Genomic DNA, 20,525 nt, shown 5'->3' on the forward strand with positions numbered 1-20,525 from the left:
CCTCTTATTTGGAGGACTGGGCGAGCAAGTCTTCTTTTCATTTCCTCAAAGTGATGTTATATGAAAGTCTAGAATTTCTTGAGCACGAGAGTGAGAACAGGCCCTAACAAATATTTTAAAATGTTTCAATGTCTTTAAAGCGTACAAGGGTATGAAACTAGAAAAAAATGCTTTTTTATGTCGTCAATCCATATTGCAGATTTTCACCTATCGCGGGTGGAACACAACAAACGGCAGCTCACTGTATTTGCTTTAATAGTGCCTCTGTATTAGCATTTAATTGAGCAGTGAGCACAAATGAGGTTCTTTGGGCGTAATAAGTCTAAGATAATATCACACACCCGATCCAATTTGGTGTGAAAATGAAACGACTTGCTGTGATTCAATAAATTGTCTAAGAAAACAGTCAACTGTTGTGTTTTGCTGATTTTCGTCTGGCAGTTCAACTTTAACGATGCCACTCAGCTCACTCACGCACGCAGACGCAGACTAGCGTGGAAAAGAAAAAGCCTCAAATGTGAATGATTCCGGTTCAAGCGCGACGAACGGACACAATGGAAATGGAGATGCAGGGATCAATAGGTGGCGTGGAAAACTCATTTGTGGCGTTTTTTTTACGGCGCTACTCGACATAATGTGATGAACGTCGCAATTAGACGCATGCAATGAATAAATTAAGGCCGCCTCGTGGCCCCGTTGCAGCGAGCTGTCAGCTCGGCGCCATCGGTTATACGCGCGGACCCGCTGAACCCGGCCGGCGCGGCGTAGGAATCCGCCAAATGGGCAAAGGTTTTGGGACAGCCACAGGAAGTGACCACACCCGCTTTCGAGTTCATCCTTGAGGTCTTTGACAAGCTTGGGTGAGGCTACGGCCAAGTTCGTCTACACTGCACTCATCCAAACGTTCCGAAGCGGAAGCAGTGCACCCAAGACAAATGAATACATATATTAATTAGACTTCAGCTTGTAAATACAGTTTAGGCTTTGCTGTCCTTGACCGCCCACAACTGGTTATTTCCTGGTCACAGCTCGGCCGGAGTCCATTTTCAAAGAAAATTCCTTCCCTGACGGCTCTTTAAACGTCGGCAACAGATTCCCGAAGACATCTGAGCTGATGTTTGGGCTTCAAATAGCTGCCACGTATTTGACGAAGGGGATCGCCCACAAGATTTATACGACGGCCGTTTGGAGGCCACGGCGCCGTCGACTGAGGCAAAATGCTCGCAGCTCGTGTCGCAGGAACTTTGTAACGTTCTCAACTGCTCCCTTGAACTAACATCACTTCTTGTCTTCAGTATAAAATACCCATTCGTCTTTTAACCCTTCAAATTCCAGTTTGTTTACACAATGCGCAGGTTGGAAAACAACCTCAAAAAAGACTCTTACGTACTCTCCCCAATACGTTTTTTTTTTTTAATATTGCTGATAGTAGATTCCATGGTCATCAGTGGTTATTTCCTTTTCTTAAAATCTAAATTGTGTCATTTATTTGCTCCATTGGAGAGCAGGAAGGCATTAAACACCATCTTCGGAAATGAAGACTATTACATGAAATTGGCGCCACCTACAGAGATCTGTTAGTCATTATGGTGGTTTACAAACCTTCAGTTCACAGAATAATGTATCTGACATAAGTGGCTGTAAACAGTTGGATTCCAGTTGACGAATAGAAAATCCCACGTCAGGGAATGAGTAAATTGTGTGTAAAAAAATAAAAATAAAAGCGAAAATGAAATGTGTGAGTCACGATGTTGTTGTAACGCCAAGCGTCCTGGTTGCAGCAGAGCATTGTCGGCGCACGGCAGCAGCGCAGAGTCAAGGCGCAACTAGCGCAACAAGCTGCTCTCTCCGCATGTTTTATTCATGCACGCGGGGAAAGCACCACTATCTCTTATTTCTCCCGACCGGCGCCGGGCTCGGCCCAGATAACGAGGAAGCGGCCCGAAAGGAGCAGAAGTGGGCTGGGGGTTGGGGGGAGTGGTACAAGTGATCACCACACTTCGAGGGAGTGCGGGGGTGGGAGAGGTGTCCAGAAACGACGAAATTTGAGGGGTTTTTACCCGACGCCAGCGATATGCTCGTATTGTCTATTTTGTTCTATGTGCTGCTATGGTTTGGTTAAACATGTTGGTGATTAAATATATGTTTAATTGTTGTTGGTTTTAAGTGTCACTTTTACAGTAAACTTCAACGGGGAGTGACAAATAAACAGCTTCAAGCAAGCACGCTCGGTCTCTTATTTGGTTTGAGTGAGTCGTCTTTTTGTTTGCTATACCATTTATTGATAGAGTGAGAACAGGCGCTAAAATTGAGTTTTAAAGTTTAAAACGTGTTTAAAGCATGTTAGAGGAGTAAAACGATGAACAAATATTTTATTTACATTGTCTCTATATCGCAGATTTTGAGTAAATGTTGACATTTTTTGTCCCATTTTTGCTGGATGGTGTCCTCTGACATTCTTCTAATGCCTGGATCAGACTACAAGACAAATTTTGTCTTTCCTGATTGCGCTATATAAGACGACTGCCGTGAAATCTTGCCGTATCTCGGTCAAACAGTGGTAATAATACACGACGTGTATTCCGATACCGCCGCATCCCGTCTTTTACGATCAATGGGCTTTATCTTGTCAAATCAAATACTGTCGGAGAGGCGGAACCAGAAAATGGGTCACGGGTCAAGGTGACCGGATAAACCCGTTACCATGGCGACAACAACAACAATGGATTGCACCCATGTATTGTGTGGGTAAAAAAAAAAAAAACGAAATGAGGAAAAACGTGTGGTGGTCGTCACCGTTGCTCGGGAGAGGACGTTCATTCAAGGACTGCTTGAGGTATGCTCACGTACTTTTAATAGGATATGGCTCGCAAGCAGGCAACAAAACGTTATGTAGCCTAGCAAGCTAGCGCTAGCACTAACAGTTGTACATACGTAAACATGCCGGCGTGCTGTCGAACCCTGCTCTAAATCTTCGCGAAACATTGGTTTGTGCGCATGAATAAATGTTGACAACGGCAAGCACGGGAGGCAAAGCGTCGGTCACAATACGCAATCCTATTGGCCGACGTCAAGGTGCGCTGTCGGAGAGTTGTCACTGATATGTCAGACTACACGGAAGATATCCCAAAAAATCTAAACATGCCAGACCTTTCATTCTGGCGTCGTAGGACTATCGTAGGGCCAATTTGTTGGTCGTGGATTATGTCACATTGCAAGAAATGTTGTCGTTCCCGACAAAATATGTCAGCCCCGACCTGGGAAATCACCCGCGATAGCGAATCGGCCCAATATCGGGGCTAAAATCCTGTAGCCTATCTAGGCATAGTAAAATATCTTCCTTGGCCCAATAAAAAAATAAATAAAAAACACTGTTCTAGGCGATACAGTGAAATAAAAATCATATGACACTAAGTGAGTTTTTTATAAATACAGAGAGAGTCCAGTCGATGACTCACAACAGAGTCGCGACACCTGCTGGTCATCCATCTTGCCAAACCACAACAAAAAAACGAAGACGTACGATCCAGAACATCTGCCGTTCAAACAGAATCAGACTTCAGCAGCAGGTTGGCGCTGCAGCTGATTAAACAAGGCTGGCGTCACCCCAGACGCACCCCCCGCCAAAAAAGAAGAAAAAGGAGAAACATTCCCGTCACGGCTCACGGAGCCAAACTGAAGCAAGACGAGATTCATCTGTAGCCACTCAGGTTTTCATATTTGCTTTGTATTTTTAAGTTGCGCTTCAGATAGAACATTACCGGAAGACTTATGGCGAGAGAAGCGGGGCGCACCCTCGAATGGTTGCCAATCGATCAAAGAATAGATATCCATTTTCTATATTTTGGCATTTGTTTTCTTCTTCACTGTCCTCATTTGGATCATGCGTGAAGTGGAGAACAGCTCTCAATGTTGGTGACAGAAGTAGGGCACACTGCATGTCACATGCGAAGCGGGGTCTATCCTTGCCGTTGTTTCGCGAGAAACACCCTGAAATGGTCACCAGCCAATCCCAAACAACGTACAAACAAGGATCCGCACTCACAACTGTTGGAAATTTCGATTCGTCCAGTTTCTATCGCTCTCGACGTCAATACTTTCGCGAGTACGTTACGAAGCCGACCCCGGCTGACATTTGGCGAGAAGAGCTGGGTACGCCCTGGACTGATCGAAGCTCACACGCCTATTTTGGGGATGTGGGCGAAGGGAAAACGAGTGTTGCCTGACCCCGTCACGTGATCAGAAAGCGGCGTCGATTTTGCAGCGGATCGAAAAAGGGCTGAAAAAGATCCCATTTTTTTATTTTCTCTTATTTCTGAAGTCAAGACTAAAATGTTATTTGTTGACTTGATTTGAACCACTGCTGAGTTGTAGTCACATGAAAAAGTGGATCATGTTGGGATTCCTTTATTCAAATAATTGACAATTTGGATGCGCTTTTTTTTCTACTTCAGGCTTCACAGATGTTTCGGATAGGGATTCGCTATTGGCAGATACTCAAAATCAAGTGACTTGGACTCGGTCTTGGGTGTAAATAAAAGCGATCGGGACGTCCAGAAAGAAAACCCACGCAAGCGCGGGGAGGACACGCAAACTCCAGCTGGGCTGAGATCGAACCCACAATCTCTTGAATGTGAGGCAAATGTGATAACCACTGAACACTGTGCTGCTGTCCAATATTCAGATTATATCCCAAAAAATGCCAACAACACAAAATACTTTGGCATCTGGGCCACAAGGCCAACCTATTTCCTAATATTTTGGTCCTCTTATGAAGGGGCAAATATTACAAAGTACAACCACAACGGCAAATATATTAAAACAAAAGTGGGCATAATTATCTTTGTTAAAGTCACGATGTTTGTACTGCGTGTCATCAGGTGTACCAAATGACGTGTCCATTTGTGCTGATCCCGACGTTGACACGCTTGAAGCCGTCAATGGTTTCTGTCAGGTGAACTTCCTGTCACATTTCCAAAATAAAAGCCGGCCCGCACTTTGCACTTCAAAATAAAAGCCAACGGTGCTTTTTCTTGTATTTGCGCCACCTCCTTCTCTTATTTGGCCAAATATTAATGTCGGATACCTGCAGGGGGAGAGGGGGGGTCTGTTCATCCGTGTTGACGCGGAAAAGAAAAACATCATGCCCAGCATCAAATAATCCAAAAATAGCTTAGTAAAAATAAAAATAAAAATACAAAACAAGACAAAAGAGAAACAACAAACCTGCGAGCTCGGTTGCAAGAAAATTCACCAAACGTCCCCCGAAAAAAAAAAAAAAAAGACTCCAAAGAAGTCGAAGCACTCCACTGCACAACAGAAGCAAAAGAGAGACAAAGAAATCAAAACAAAGACAGAAAAATACAAAAACAGGAAAGGAAAAACGTCCTCCCTTTCCCCCCCAAAAAAACAAAAAAAGAAAACAACACTAGACACTAAAAACGTCTGCAGGCTGTCAAGCCTGGAAAGCAAAGTGCGGCGTGCACGAGGCAGCAGAACAAGTGCATGCTGGAAACTTGAAAAAAAAGAAAAGAAAAAAGCACCACCACTAGAATGTCAACGCTCCATTCACACAGCAGCAGAAGGATGAAAAAAAAAGACAAGGAAAAAAACGTACTCACCGAGCGTCGGGAGTAAAAGCTGGCAGCGGAAAAAGCAGCTGAAAAGAGAACGCGACCTGCTGTCACGTGACCCGAGTGGAAGCGGCTAGTCCTTATGGCGCCATATCGCCGCACCGCGACGCCTGCGTGGGTGTGGACGGACGCCCGCCTGCTCGCTGCGCGCGTTACGGATGATGCTGCCCGCCTCGCTCTCTCCCATCGACGTGAGCCGTCGCTCCGGATGCTCTCGCGACACGTGATTGGCTAGCAGGCGAGGAGGGGGATGGGAGTGATGGAGGGGGTTCCATTTGAAGAAGACTGGGTGGAAAGATGAGGTACCAGCATGCAGACGTTGGCGCACCACCGAGGAGCTGTCCCTGGTCCTAGTCCTGGTCCTGGTCCTGGTCCTGGTCCTGGTCCCTGGTCCCTGGTCGGGAAGTTGATGCTACGCCTCAATGTGCTTGCGGCACTTTGACTTTTGATGAGTTTTAATTCGATCCGACATCAAGATATTGGCAATAATTTTCATTTGGGAATCGAAAAATGAAAAGTGACCCATTATTTTGGTATTTTGTTTTTTAATATAACACAAAAAAAAAAACTGGGGAGAGAAGGAATTAGTGACAATTGGTAGGGGAAGATTAAGTTCAATTAATAAAATAATAATAACAATAATAATGCATTTGATTAACATAGCGCTTTTCTAGGCAACTGCATGCATTATTCATTCACTAAGTCACACCCTAGCAGGTGTAAGCTACTGCAGGGGGCAGTCTGACAGAAGTGTGGCTGCCTTTCTGTGCCTACAGCCCCTCCGGCCACCACAAAGCATCCAAAGACATCCAACCACATTCCCTGGCAGGCAATGTGGGCTAAGTGTTTTGCACACACGAAGACTACGTGCGCTCAGACAAGGATAAAAACCGGTGACCCACCGGTGGCATACATGTACCATCTGTGCCACGCCTCCCCGAAATGAAGTAAATTGATTTAAGAGACTGGTCATGGAAGAAGTCAGAGGTACGGAATCTGTGTTATCATTTGTTCATTCTGTTTCCAATTGGCAATCGCAAATGTAACTTACAATTTCCTTTTATTTGAATCAAAAAACAAAACAGGTAGAGAAAATATTTTTTATCAACCCTCAAAATTCTTGAGTAAGCGGGGATAAGGTGCCAATAAGCGTTTTCACACAAACCAATGAAAAGAAAAAATGAAAAAAATGTTAAAAAGAAAAAAAAAAAAAAGTTTGTTAAAAGAAAATAAATTGAAAACATCCGCAAATAGGTGGATCAGCAGGTGCCGAAAGTATGCTGGGTACAGTTACAAACTTGGCCCCAAAACAAATTAAACTTGTAAGTTAAGGTACCAAATCTGTGTAGCATTTACTTTCATTTTCAATTGGCAATTGAAAATTCACGGTGGAAAATTTCCCTTGTGGCTGATCGATCATTCAATCACATGGAGTACCACAAGGTACGCAGCTTGGTCCCCGTTTGTTTGCCTCATTCTCCGTTTAATATTTACACACATTTGCCCCATATGGATGCTAAAAACGACAACATTGCTGCTATATTTTTGCTATTTCTTATATTTATCTACAATATATATATATATATATATATATATACATACACACACACACACACACACACACACACACACACACACACACACACACACACACACACACACACACACACACACACACACACACACACACACACACACACACACACACACACACACACACACATACACACATACGGCGGCCGACTGGTTAGAGCGTCAGCCTCACAGTTCTGAGGACCCGGGTTCAATCCCCGGCCCCGCCTGTGTGGAGTTTGCATGTTCTCCCCGTGCCTGCGTGGGTTTTCTCCGGGCACACCGGTTTCCTCCCACATCCCAAAAACATGCATTAATTGGAGACTCTAAATTGCCCGTAGGCATGACTGTGAGTGCGAATGGTTGTTTGTTTCTCTGTGCTCTGCGATTGGCTGTCAACCAGTTCAGGGTGTACCCCGCCTCCTGCCCGATGACAGCTGGGATAGGCTCCAGCACGCCCGCGACCCTAGTGAGGAGAAGCGGCTCAGAAAATGGATGGATGGATATATATATACATAGATGAGTGCTATAGAAAATTAATACATGGATAAAGCTCGGGAAAGCAAAGCAAAAGTATAATTTTGGTTGTTTAAGTGAAATATCCTTATGATTATTATTATGGGATGTCTGCCTTCCTGTTCATCCGCTGACATATGCTGCCTCCTGCGATCACGTCCACCCGCAGGTGTCATTAATTACACAGCCCCTCGTAATTTTTTTCCCCCTTACTTCTTACGACGCAGCGCGTCCCACCAAACCCTACGATCTCTCTCCGAGGTTCTCGGACAACGGCGAGGCGGCGTTGCAACAAATGAGACGGCGCTCACTCTGATGATGGATGAAGGGCGACACACATGCATCGGGGGGGTTCCGTGTGCGACAAGTGCAGTCAGAGGCCAAAGCGTCAATAACACATGATTACCTCCTCTACCTCTGCTGCATGCGAGCATACAAACGCAACAACATCAACGTCCCCAGGTGAGTTTGTTTAATAAATGAGCCAGACGTTTGCATGAAACCGCTGAGCTGTTTCAAATTCAAAATGACATTTAAAAACCATGACATGAGGATAATCCTTCAGTATGATATAAACTTGGATACATACACGTACTGTGGTCCACATTTTGTGGCCTCGCTATAAGATTGTTTTATGGGTTTTTAAAGTATACAAGCAAGTCTCAATTTAGAGTTGTGGGCCTTCTGTGTAGTACCACGTTATGCCACAACAACATACCGGGCAGCACTGAGCTCTACGGGAAGAGATGTTGCGTAATTACGGACAGAACCCAAGCCCACCTAAGGTGGCCAGATCAACCCGAAGCCCCTGGCTGTCATTTCGGACTTTTAATTATTTTATAAAAAATGTTTAACTCGCTCTTCTTTCTCATTTTCGTGACGTGTGTACACTTAGGGACGACAATGAGGCGCTCTAAAATGGCCATGACAGCCCAAAGCCCGCGCTGGCCGTCATGTCAGATTTATAAAAAATAAATTAAAAAAATGTTCTTACCTCCTCGCTATTCCACCTTTCTTCGCATGATGTGGGCACACTCACAGCCGACTACGAGGCACTCTAAAGCGGCCAAGCCAGCGGACTATCTGAAGGGAAGATGCATTTTTGGAGAGTAGGCATACTGCAGCTACCTAGCCAACTCCACGTCGCAATTGCACCAGATAATCGCTGACACCAACGAAGGCCCGTAAATTCTTATATAGTAGGGGAGGGGCGACTCATCCCTGATGGTGAAGTGCGTCACTAGGTGTCGTTTAAGCCACACCCCAAAAAAAATCTGAAAAACTGAAATGGTTAAAAAAAAAAAAAAAAAAAACACAGTTTAATGCTGTAACTCCATAATTCAGTACTACATAGCTCTTAGTCTTTGCACATTTAAAGCAATTATTTTCAAACATGTATAATATATTTTGAAATACATCTCAGAATGGCGGAAGGAGCGTTTTTCTAAAAATGTTAGGGCAAAATTCCTTGCAGATGAAAGTGAGGAAAGCTTGGCGATAAAAACAAACAGTGAAGATAGTAAAGTTCAGTGCAGTGGAAGAAAAAAAAAGATTAAGGAAAAACATTTCTTTACATTCTGTTCTATCATGTTTTTATACAGTACAATACTTTACAGTACTATTTTTAATATATATATATTTTTTTTTGGAATGAGTCGAACTGGGCGGTCCCACCAGTGTGGAGTTGGCATCTTCTCCCAGTGCCTGGGTGGCTTTTCTCCGGGCACTTCGGTTTCCTCCCACATCCCAAAAACATGCACGGTAGGTTAATTGAAGACTTTAATTGCCCATAGTTGTGAATGTGAGTGTGATTGGTTGTTTGTTGTTGTTTGTGCCCTGCGATTGAGTGGCGACCAGTTCAGGGTGTACCCCGTCTCTCGTCCAGAGTCGCCTGGGATAGGTGCCAGCACACCCGCGACCCGTGTGAGGAGAAGCAGTATGGAAAATGAACAAATGAATGACGTTTTACAAGGACATAAATGTAATAAAATGGCCAATCGGAAGGTAGTAATTGGTATTCTAAAGAGAGCAGAACATATTACTCCAATTCTAAAGTCTGTACACTGGCTCCCAGTCAGCTATAGAATTGACTTTAAAGTTCTGCTACTGGTCTATAAATCACTGACTGGTTTAGGTTACATTCAATACATTCAAGAAATGCTTTTGGAATATAAATCCAGATCTGTAGACTCAGATCAGATAGTGTAGCACGGAGTCCAAAGCAAACATTTAGCTGTTATGCTGCACACAAATGGAATAAGTTGCCAGTGTTTTGAATTCCAGGTTAAAAATGTTTTTTTGTCCTCAAAATTTCAATTGAGCTCTTTTAAAAATCTTTTTTTTTAATCTTTCACTTGCAGTGTATATTCTTATTTAAATTAGTGTATAATCGTTATTTAAATGTCTTTAGCTCTTGATTTTAAATGTTTTTACTTTTACTGATGTAAAAAGCACATTTGATTTATCTTGAGCCTGAAATGCATTTATCTGAAAGCCATTTATCATTTAAGGGTAATGCAAGATGAGTTTGAAATGATATTAAAAGTGGGTATATTTAGGGTTTAAACTATTAACATTGGGAATTTTACTGTAAACCCTTTTTCATTACTTGTAAATTTTGGCTTTTCATGTCAGTGAATAGCGAATGTTGTGTACAAAAGAGCAGAACGCTACAGGGCTGTTCACAGTGAAAACTAAATTCACAAAAAATGCTAACAAGTCGCAAGCGTGACTATGCGGTGAATAAACGCACAACAACGTTAGCTTCAAGCTGTTTGTTTGTCAGCAGTCTTTCATTATGTTGTTCACCGGCCATGATTAAAAAGTCAACAATGATTTACTCCTGCCACTTTTCTGCATAAACGTAATTAAAAGCGCTAACGTCGCCTCGGGTGACGGCCAAAAAAAAAAAAAAGTCCAAATGAAAGCAAAGTTATTCTTAAGCAAACTCCACTTATGCATGTAGTGACTAATTAAGAGCGGCTCATTTATTACTAATCATCACGCACAAGCGGCCTTAACGAGCGCACGGCGACACTCACGTGCACACGCACGCATGCACACAGACACACACACATCTAATCACCATCAGCCAGCCAAAAGGCAAAAAATCAACGAGACAAATATAGAACCTCCAATAAAATTTTTCAACATTTTCTTCTATTAATCAGTGATGGGTTTAATTACAAAAACATTTCCAGATGACAAGACTACGCTAATTAGAGGAGCTAAAGCATAAAAGAGACAGATGTTGTGAGCTGCGTTTGCTGAACGGGGGAATTTGGAAATTGATATGCTTACCAGGCCAAAATGAAATCAAGTCTGAGCAGCTGATTCCTTGGCCACATTCCCACACCCAAAGAAATGTTGAAGCTACTGCTAGAAATAATCAAATAAAGCGCCTCGTTTTGATCCTGTCGAGCTTCTCTCAACAATTAGTTGGCGATAAGTCAGGTGTTTGGATCGTTACGTTTACCGAGGTTATGGTTTTACCCCAATTTATGAGTTTGTTGGTTGCTATAGCAGTTAGCAGGATCACACAAAAAGTACTTTGCTCAGTTCCTCGGCATGGATCAAGGAAAGCACAACAATTGGGGGGCCGTTTGTGGATAAAAGGTCCACGATTCACTTTTATTAACAAAACTAACAAAATCTGGGATTTTCAATTTTTTTCCCCAAATATTAGCAGGTATGTGCTTTTGATTACTGTATTTTGTTACCATTTGTTTAACAAACCAATTGAAAGAGCACCAGCGGCAGTTTCCATCCTCCCTCTATTCAAACCACCTGTTATGGATTACAATTTGTTCTAACTAGCAGTTGTAGGCTATATTCAGTTAGTGAACCATGTTTACTTTATGAAAATGATTTTTTTTATGTAACAAAGAAGAACCCATGAAATTCTGATGATAAAGGTGCGTATCGAGCTAGGCTTTTTTCCCATTGAGCATTTATATGTAAATTTTTCTGTGATTAATACATGAATCTTAATGATAAAATGCTGGTTTCATTCTTACATACAGCTGAGCTAGGTACAGTCATCACATACAGTGCTACTGACTATTCTTGCTGCTTTTTGTTCCTAATCTACTCTTTATTGCTGCATTGTTTTATATAACTTTCTACTGATTATGTATATATTCATACACTTGATGCACTTTTTTTGCCGCAGAGAACACTGCTGACTATTCTTGCCGCTTTTCATAAGCCCTTCTGTATACAGGTATGTACTGTAGTATATCTTTCTATTCATGTACGTTTTCCATTCATATCTGCTTCTACAGCATTATATGTATATACCGTGTATAGATTTTACTACATACAATGCTGCCCACCATTTTTGCCGCTTTTGTTCACATTCACATCTGCATTACTAGGGTCTATTTATTCAATTATTGTACAGTTTTCCATACACATCGGCATAAGCAGTATTGTAATTTTATCCATCTATCCATCCATCCATCCATCCATTTTCTGAGCCGCTTCTCCTCACAAGGGTCGCGTGCTGGAGCCTATCCCAGCTGTCATCGGGCAGGAGGCGGGGTACACCCTGAACTGGTTGCCAGCCAATCCCAGGGCACATAGAAACAAACAACCAGTCGCACTCACAGTCATGCCTACAGGCAATTTAGAGTCTCCAATTAATGCATGTTTTTTGGGATGTGGGAGGAAACCGGAGTGCCCGGAGAAAACCCACGCAGGCACGGGGAGAACAGGCAAACTCCACACAGGCGGGGACGGGGATTGAACCCGGGTCCTCAGAACTGTGAGGCTGACGCTCTAACCAGTCGTCCACCGTGCCGCCACGTAATTTTATATATTTTTCAATTTATTTTGCTACATTACACATACACAGGATTGACTATTATTGCTGTTGTTCACATTCCCATCTGCATAGATAGCAATTATTATTTGATACTCTATATTTTTGGGGGAGGCAGAAATGAGGTTGACTGGCACGTGTCTGGCTTCAGTTAGTCCAGCAATTCCGTTGCTACGCGCCTCCAACAATATCATTATGAGGGTTTTTTTTCTTCATCATTTGTGAAAAACTAATTATACGCGTCTGCAACGGACGGCGGCGCAGACCCGACCAACATCTGACCTTGACAGAACAAGTGAGACTAAAATAAGCACATTGTATTCGTTAGTGATTGACACTCGCCGTACACTCATTAGGAACTGACGAGAACCCCTCAAACACTCAAACATTACAAACAACTCTAGATGTAGAATCAGAATCAGAATCATCTTTATTTCTTCTATAGACACTGAATTATTATCACTATTATTATTTTAGCTACTTTTTACGTGCACTTTAGGCCGTACGGGCCTCACGGCGCTAACGAATCACGTAATCAGATTGCTCGGATGTCATTCTTCATTTGTCATTTATAATTGTGATGTATTTAATTAAATTAATTGATCTCATGAAATAGAATTTAAAAAAAAACTGTGAATTTGTTTCCTGTAATTTAGTTCATCAAACATGGGTTCATTAATTATAATTTACTTAATAATAGATCAATCTAATTAGTTGTTGTTTTAGTAGCAAAACTACATATTTTTCCATGACCATATTAAGTTTTCTTTTGTTTTTTAATCCATGATGTTTGCCTCTTCCCCATCATTGCAGTTCCTTTTTGTGTATTTTGGGGACATAAAATACACAATCATAAAGGTCATTTTTCAAATGTCATAAAATAATAACTAAATTCAGTATGATCGTATTCATGTAGAATTGCACAGCATCACACTGGCAGCTGTTTCTAATACTTTGCCTGCCTTAATTTGCAACACGCGCCGTATTTAGCCACCAAGGAAGACATGTAGGCGTAAGCACGTTTCCATACTTTCTATATATGCGGAGAGAGGAGTCTAATTTAACGTTAATCTCTTGGATTAAAAAAAAAAAAAGACACCTCTTTAAGATTTTCTGTTAATATGAGACTTTGCTACGTTGTGGCTCTCATTATGCACTGCTTCACATGACATGTCATGGTGAATTGTCCTAAAAGAGAATTGAAACAGCATAAGGAATTGGATAATGTGTCTCCACATGCACAGAAGAAAAAAAAAAAAAAGAAAAACACTTCTTTAGAAAACTTTTCCCAAGGACGGCGATGAAACAATTAGCATGAGCAAGCAAAGCCAACATGGAGATGCGCAATGAATTAATCTTTTGCCGCCTGGTGACACATTGTCCCTTTCTTAGTTTGCCATTAAGGACATCTCGCTATCAATCACAACGTTGCTTCATTATCTCGCCGCCCTCCGCCGTGCCTCGTTGTTCGGGAGAAATGAAGGTCGCTCGGGGTACGACCGCCGCAAACAACTTTCAGTGCACGGGAAAAAAGTCAAATCCCGTGAGGTGAACTAAAACGAAATGGAGTTGAAACAGACCAGCTTGACGGAAGCATCAATTTTCATACTTCGACACTCACACACACACCAAAGTCAGCACACCCTGCACATTTTTGTAAATATTTTCTCATATATTTTCATGGGAGAACACGAAAGAAATGATAGTTTGCTTCAATGTAAAGTCGTCCATGTACAGCTTGTATTAAATTGTGAGTCCAACAACAAAATACATTTTAAAAAACAACAACAGGTAACACAATACCAACATTGATCTGAATGGTCGACGTGAAAATGTGTTTTCAAATGACAGAATTTTTTCATTAATTTGATTTTTCTGATGTCTTTCCCTTTTTCAGTTGCATGGATTTTTTTCCAATATACTGATTATCGCATAATTTTATCTTATCGTTCTTTTAGGGGATACGCGCTAACCGGGGGTTCACCGCATAGGCCGACTATATCACGACTGATGATTGCGCGTTAGTAGCAATCGGAAGTATTCTCTGGCGAGCATCTTCAGTTGCCGCTTATTAAAGCTCCATTGTGGCTCAAACTCCGCCTTCCTTAAAGTGAGGCGCCCGCTTTCTTTCTTTTTTCACAGCTGCGGCGGGCAAAGCATGCTGGGAACGCCGGCGGTGCCGCCAAACAAAATTAGCAGCTCTTTACGCCGACAAACCTAATTAACATCTCGAATCTGACAGCACACCTGTTCGCCTTCTAAAAAGCTCCTCCGGCCCGGGGGAGGAAATCTGCTCGCAACTTTTATGGAGCGTTCCCTGCCATATTCAACGACACCAAAAGCAGTTTTAATGGTTCTAACACTTGCTCGCCTCGCAACGCATGGAGCTGCATCTTAAGGCGGCCATGTGTGTGTCCGTGTGTGTGTGTGTGTGCACCAATCCACCATAATGAGCTGGTGGAATCTTCCTGCCTGCTCCGACGGACGCCTTTTCTAAGCCAGACCCCTGGGCTAAAGGTTAGCGTAGCAACAGCGGCCCGCAGCCAGCTCTACGCTAGCCGGCGGCCGAGCGGGACGACATGCCTCGCCGACCGCCGTCTCGCTCCGCCATTATCGTTACGTGACAGTGCGGGAGAGGGTTGCATCCGATTTGACGCCAATTATTTAGGAGTAACTTACTGGAAAGGAACAGAAGATGGACTCTACAGCGCCAAGCCTTTTGGGATAGGAAACCTGTTGTGGATTTTGCCGTTCAGCTGCTTGTTGAATAATAGTTGTGCGAAAAGTACTGAAATGCACACTCAAAAGTTTACAGAAGCTCAAATTCAGTTAACTTGTAAAGACTGTAGTGCATTTTTGTTTCTAACAGAAATTAGCATAGATGTTACTGTAATTACAAGACAAACAATTTAGACTTAAAACAAACACAATCGAGCATAAAACAAAAGAGAATTAAACATTGTATATTTAAACACCAAATGTTCAACCAAGCAATATCATTTTATCTAACTAAGGTCCACTAGCTTAATACTTAACAACAAAACACCATAGTAGGCCTAACTGAAATTCCAGAAGTTGTGAAACAGGTCTCAACTCTGAAAATGTTGAAACCTAGGCTGAAAAAAAAAAAGCTGTGGATATGACATTTGAACAGATTTCAGCTGTACTGCTTGCTTTCAATTAAGTTAATGAATGATTCTTTTTGTTTATGGAATAACTTTGTCTGATTTCGTGTAATTTTAAGTAGCTGTAAAGCACTTTGAATTGCCTCGTGTACAAATTGTTCTCTACAAATAAACATCAAATGTAACATCTTGTCTAGATGTTACAGTAATTACAAACCTTCAAACAACTTCAACTTTAACACAGCGACACATAAACAGCATACAGCAAAAGAAAATCAAACATTGTATTTGTAACCACCAAAATGTTCAACCAAGTAATTTATTTTTGTCTAACAAAAGACCGCTAGCTCAATGCTAACATATGATGTGAAATGTCCTAGGTGGGCTAACGAAGGTTTGCATCGATGTTATGGTAATTCTATACCTTCAAACAACTGCTACTTTCCACACATGGAGCAGCAACACATACAAATTGAGAACTCAAAAACAAGCTCTGTGCTGCACGGCATGTTGTGGCACAACGTGGTAAGACACTGAAGAGGTAAAACTCTAAATTTGGACTTGCTTGCATACTGTAAGAGCCCATAAAAAAACTATAAAAAATTTGTGATATAGCGAGGGTCCACTGGATATGAATTTTTGCTTTCTGGCTATTGAATCTATCTTGTGGAAGTTTGTCGGTGGTACCGCCAGCACCACAAGTTGAATAAGCTCGCCCGTGAAAATATCGCAGCTCATTAGCATCAAGCGTCCGGCCGGATGCTAAATATAAGCCGCGATTGGGGAGGAGGCTGACGTGGGTGCTGCCGGCTTAGGAGCCCGTCGTCCAGTCACTGGCGGGCTTCATTAAAAGAGGATTGGCAAACCACCACCTCGAAGAAATAGCACAGCATCAACCCAGATCATCCTTTTCCGTTTTACATTCAACGAAAATGATGCGCGGCTCGCTGTCGTAATTGCGTTTTTTTGTCATCTGCACCAATATTCTTTATTTGAATTATTCCACCCACTTTTTTGTCCTTCCACATTTCTCAAAACGTTCAAAATTCATGAAGTTCAGGAAATTCTGGCTTGTATTTTTCACATTCCTAAAAAATTAATGGAGACATTTTACAACTGTACTACCATTTAATTCTGGTTTCTTTCGTTTGACATGCAACATTTCTTCCATTTTAAATAAGCAGTTCAGCTTCGGCTCTTCAGCTTCCACGCAATTTCTACAGAAATGAAATTCTCAAGTTCATTGTACTATTTGGCGCACTTGTATACCAAGTTACCTCACTATAGAGCCAATGAAAACGCTATTAAAAAATTTCACGGTGTCACTAGTTGTCTATCAAGAGCTGACTAAAAAGGAGAACAAAACACAGTCATAAAAGTGCTTAACCCTTTAAAATAATCAGCTCCATCTCATCGTGCAATATTTAATCTCCTTGAGTGCCGGGGGCCATCGATCGGCGCCCAAATGGTGCTGAAGACGGCGTGAATCAGTCGCGCGCAATTACACTGATTGAATGAAGAGCACACGGAGCCGCGAGGCTCAAACAAAGACGAGGAAGCGGCGAAGTCTCGATGAGTTGCTGCGCGTTGTATGAACTGTTTGCTTGCATGCGTTGCTGCTCCGTGTGTGTTGAAATAGCAGCTGTTTAAAGCTTAAGCATGACCATCAGTGCTAATCTCCGTAAATCCGTCGATGGCGTTTAGCATTATATGTTAGCATTGAGCTAGCGGATGTCTGGGTCTGGTAAGTACAGTATTCCACTGGATAAACGGGCGTCGACTGTGTATTTATTTCTTCAGCTGCTATCCGTGCCGTGTGATTTTATTGTCGGCGACAGTCGTCTTCTGCTCGTGTGCGGCAACAAGTGAAGCGCTCGCACCGTCGGGCTCGGCCTTTGCTCCCCGCAAACGAGCCAATCAGGCTTGATTAACCTTTTGCAAGAGTGCCGCCGGACACGTTTGTCATGCCAAATGTTTTCGCACTTTGCTAATGGAAAGAGAAGAGAGACACACACAAAGAGAGCGAGAGATGAGGAGAGAGAGAGAGAGAGAGAGAGACAGAGAGAGAGATGAAGTGTTGCCGAAGGAAGACTTTTTACTACTCTGATGACAACACACACTAGAAATGCGTCAACTTATTACACTCTCTGTGTGTACCATTAAGTGTGTGTGTGCAAGTGTGTGTGTGGACCATGAAAGGTGCGCTCGTACACCACGCAAGTTGTGTTACTGACACCTAGAGCTTGTCCATCTTCTCGTCTGTTTGCAACAAAGCCGCAACACGTTTCAAAGTGTGCAGATCGACGAAGGCGATGACGCTTGGCCTCCGTACGCCACTTTCCCTGCACCGGCGCTCGTTTTGGCCCGAGCACATCTGCAATCGACAGACGCCAACATCAGTGTGCCATCCTCATCCAGCTGGAAGGATCGAAGCCAGTGCGACCCGTCCAAAAAGGGGGCGGCGGGGATTCTTGGAAGAGGAGAACGGCGAGCGAGGTACGATTTCAGCTGCGATTGGCCGACGGGCCGTTTGGCATCGAGCGGCGAACAGGTGCGCGGCTGGCGAACTTGATTATTGTGCTGATGAATAAAGCGAGGCCATCTAGTCGTGAGCTGTTTGTGCACATTTCAAACGTCTTTTGTGTAAGCGTTGTGATGACAACTGAGTGTGCGGAGGACGAGGCCAGGGGGTACGCCAGGCGGTTGGGGGCCACAACCACAGTACACGGTTGTCTCCACTTGTTCGGGCAAATATTCTGGCTTTCAATGAAGTCCCAATGAAGGTAATTATTGCTGTTGTGCTTCCAGTAATAAAGGTCAAAAGCTTGAACTGAGCTGCTTTAGTGGAATTGCCTCTAAATGAAGATTTATTGCGCCTGCGTCAAATAATGCGGCAAGACAAAGTGGAAATTCCCAACACGAGGAGCATTTGGGCCGGATCTGGATCATTTGAACAATTTCCTACATTTTTCAGGCATTCATACAAAATTAGATCAAGTGACTCATTTAAAGTTTTGAAATCTAGACCCATTTTATTTAAAAAATTTATTTTAAAAATGTATTAAACTTCTGCTCGCTTTCTTTTTCCTCTTTTATACTTATTATACGTTTTAAAATAATTGATGAATTTTCAAACCCACCCTCCCACTTAAATATGTATTGTGCATTGTGCTTGCAAGGGAACTCCCCTGTTCAAATGGTATCCATAATCGAAACAACACAAGGCAGGCACATCAGGCATGCTGAATTAGTAATATTCAAATTGTAAAATTATGACAATTACTGAATGAAGGTTTGATGCCAATCCAACCCTGGCGGAGGACTGGCTGCCATTGTGTTCGGTGCAGATGAGAATAAAGATGCAAATCCAGGATTTTATTTTGTCATTTGCCTCAATTTCTTGATGAATAATCAATGACATTGAAGCCTATCGAAGTCAATTAATTTGCCCGTTCAATCTTGCTATTTGGTCCAGGTAGAATCAATGACATTTGAATTTTTTTGTTGTGTTCATGGGATGTTACATTTTTTGGGGCTCCTTTTTCTTCATTTTTCAGGAAGTCATTCATGAATCTTAATGAGCAAATTGCAGCATAATGAGTCCATTTTGGACTCTTCCTCCTAACCATCCAGTCACAGGCGACGAGCAGGCAGAGTTATTTTTGCCGCATGAATAGGGTAAAAAAAACAAAAAAGGAAATGTGTTCTGCAAGTGGACTGCGGGAAGTAAACTGGCCGTAATGGGAATGGAAATGTGCTCCCGCCATCGGCTCACTTTTGTTCTGAGCAGCACTCCGAGTGGCAATTACGGAGGCGGCGCCTTTTCTGTTGGCGCGCCTCTAATGACGCCGTCGGATGCCGACGCGGCTCGGTGAATGCGCAGACATTTTGATTCTCACGCTCACGCACGCACGCTTTAATCCTGCTTATCCTGAGACGACCTGTGCTCAACAATCGGAAATGTCAGCATTTGTTTGTTTGTCAGCATCCACCATTTTGTCATCCAAATCTAACTGACAATAATGTTGTTGTCGATTATTTTAACAATAAATACTGTACTATTCAATGTCCTCAGTTTCAGATTTGGGTTTTTTGCTGTTAAGACTACATTTCAATACACATTTGGGAAGTACATAATCATACAAAAGAAAATTGACAAACTAAGCAGTCCTCTGACTAGCCCTCAGCAAGACCGTTAATTTGAGGTGTAACCCGATGTGATTTGCTTCAATTTGGATTTTTTGCATTGTTACGAGCAAATTTTGAACTCAGGTAAGCACCTTAAATTTAAAGATGAAAAGGAAGCAGCCAAGCGGCTACCTAACTTGTGTGTCTGCCAAGTTTGGAGAAAATCGGAACAAAAGTTTTTTTTGTGGTTCACATTGCTGTAACCTTGACTTCGGACTCTGACCTTTACACATTGGCACAGCCAAAGCTCTCAAACCAAATAAAGTCCCTGGTGAATATCAAGAGTTTTTGTGGTGATTTGTACACGTGAAATGCACAGAAGTTTCATAATTTTTAAAGTTTTTTTCTTTCAAATGGTTTGATCCTCACATCAACTAAGTGCAATCATTCACCACCCGGCTGCTAACCTTTGACCTTCGCATCATTCTCAGAATATTTGAAGCCACTGTTAGGGTTTCAAATTTCAAATTAGGCGTCAAACAAGGGTCACTCTTTCAAATTTGTGTTTAAAACATGATTCAGGCTTTAAAGACTTTAGGTATCAAATGACCATGTCAGCAAACGCAACATTAATTTATAAGTACGTATTAAAATAAGTCAACTAAAGGCCAAGTACAGTACAATGGCGTTTGCGGCAGCCAATGGGAGAGCAGCATATGAGCAGCACCC

At 42.5% G+C, this 20,525-nt stretch overlaps 1 protein-coding gene and 1 long non-coding RNA gene across 12 annotated transcripts in view; one reads left to right on the plus strand and one right to left on the minus strand.

The window, feature by feature from the left end:
* LOC133470162 (RNA-binding Raly-like protein) overlaps positions 1-5,877 on the minus strand; it is a 75,354-nt gene extending 69,477 nt beyond the window's left edge. For 3 of the 11 annotated variants that reach the window (XR_009785884.1, XR_009785885.1, XR_009785883.1), the window contains exon 1: positions 5,622-5,875. The gene's annotated coding sequence lies outside the window, so the exon portion shown is untranslated. Of the gene's footprint in view, positions 1-5,226; positions 5,310-5,621 lie in introns of all 11 variants that reach the window. The other 8 variants (XM_061758199.1, XM_061758201.1, XM_061758197.1 and 5 more) reach the window with 7 other exon arrangements.
* Positions 5,878-7,991: 2,114 nt separating this feature from the next.
* LOC133470233 (uncharacterized) lies at positions 7,992-20,097 on the plus strand. Its single transcript, XR_009785916.1, has 4 exons — positions 7,992-8,183; positions 9,377-9,482; positions 11,893-11,943; positions 17,943-20,097. It is a non-coding gene; the product is annotated as an uncharacterized LOC133470233 (long non-coding RNA).
* Positions 20,098-20,525: the final 428 nt, after the last annotated feature.

Source organism: Phyllopteryx taeniolatus, chromosome 20 (assembly GCF_024500385.1).
Source record: "Phyllopteryx taeniolatus isolate TA_2022b chromosome 20, UOR_Ptae_1.2, whole genome shotgun sequence".
In the NCBI taxonomy this organism is placed as follows: Eukaryota; Metazoa; Chordata; class Actinopteri; order Syngnathiformes; family Syngnathidae; genus Phyllopteryx; species Phyllopteryx taeniolatus.